The sequence below is a fragment of the Nicotiana attenuata genome, unplaced genomic scaffold (genome assembly GCF_001879085.1).
Source record: "Nicotiana attenuata strain UT unplaced genomic scaffold, NIATTr2, whole genome shotgun sequence".
Lineage (NCBI taxonomy): Eukaryota > Viridiplantae > Streptophyta > Magnoliopsida > Solanales > Solanaceae > Nicotiana > Nicotiana attenuata.
In genome coordinates this window covers 158124-159912 of record NW_017671180.1, presented here as the reverse complement: position 1 = coordinate 159912, position 1789 = coordinate 158124, and positions in this window count along the sequence as shown.

The following is a 1789-nucleotide window of genomic DNA, read 5'->3' as shown; positions in this document are numbered from 1 at the left end:
TGGAAAAATTCCCTTTATTTTACCCTTCCGGGGGTGTAGTGAAAAAGGAGGTATGACAGGCCCCTACATGGTTCACAGGGTACTAACAGGAGGAGCACTCAAACTTGCAGAAACGGACGGAGAAGTTTGGCCAAAACCTATCAATTCAGATGCAGACAAGAGATACTATGTTTAGACTGTTTCATTCCTTCATCTGATGTAACTGAACTACGTTTGACCTGATTCCCGTATAAGAGGGGATAAGTAGGCAGACCTGTGAGTTCGGTCACATCTTAATAAAATCTTCATTTCCCCCAGAATTGGAAACTGGGGCAGAATTTTGAGGAGCAAGTCCAGCCGACGCAATCATATGCAAGACAGTTAGAAATCGGTTAAGAAACTAGGGCAGAATTTTGAGAAGGATTCTCAAAATTCCGAAGCAGATCCAACAAACTTCATTACATGCAGAACGACCGAAGAATCATTCACAAAACTTGGGCAGAATTTTGAGGAGGACCCTCAAAATTCTCCTCAAAATTCTAATGCAAAGAAGCCGCAATGTCTCTAAAAGTGTTACAGTCATTAGTTCATCCAATTACTTGATATTATATATCACTATGTTTCTAAATAACTCTATTTCATCAATGTGTATATTTTCGAAAACTTTATTTCTATGGCCGCCAGTTGTTACCCAGGGTAACTCAGACACGGCCTCCAGAGCAAAGCAAAGCAAAGCAAGCAGACAAAGGCACGAACCAACCTTTCCCTCAAAACTCATGATTTTTCTTTGGATGCAGGAACAGTGAAAATAACAGGAGTATTCGCAAATATACACATATCAAAATCATTACCTTCATAACAACCAGACTGCCAAGCGCAAACATATCTCCAGCTAAGAAATATTCTGCTCATACTTGCGATTTGTCCACTGCATGAGACTAAGCACTGTCTCAAGTCTTGCATGAGGCTAAGCCCTGCCTCCATATTTGCATAAGGCTACGCATTGACTTCTCCCTACATGAGGCTAAGCCCTGCCTCCATATTTGCATGAGGCTAAGCACTGCCATCCCTTGCATGAGACTAAGCATTGTCTCCCTTTCTTGCATAAGGCTAAGCCCTGCCTCCATATTTGCATAAGGCTAAGCACTGCCATCACTTGCATGAGACTAAGCATTGTCTCCCTTTCTTGCATGAGGCTAAGCCTGCCTCTATGTTTTCATAAGGCCAAGCACTCCCTTCCCTTGCATGAGACTAAGCACTGTCTCCTTTTTTTGCATGAGGCTAAGCCCTGCCTCCCTATTTGTATAAGGATAAGCACTACCTTCCGTTGCATGAGACTAAGCATTGTCTCCCTTTACTGCATGAGGCTAAGCCTTGCCTCCCTATTTGCATAAGGCTAAGTGATGTCTTCCCCTGCATGAGGCTAAGCCTTGCCTCCATATATGCATAAGGCTAAGCTCCGCCTTTCCTTATTTAAATCTGAATGTTACACTATTTGAAACCTAGCACTATATTGCTTTTTCCGGGACTAAGCTCTTTCCCGATTCTATACAAGACTAAGCTCTGTCTTGTTTGTTTATATGATCCATCATCATGTCTCTATCTAAAGGCGTCATAGTCCGAAGGCATCACCCTCATAGCCTGAAGATACCATGTCATGGCTTGAGGATCTCTCAATACTGCACATCATTATTGAAAGGCATCATAGTTCAGAGGCACCATTCTCATGGCCCGAGAACATCATTTCATGCCCTGCGAATCCCTTAGCTCATGACTCATAGCCCAGGATGTCATGGTCTAAGGACGTCAT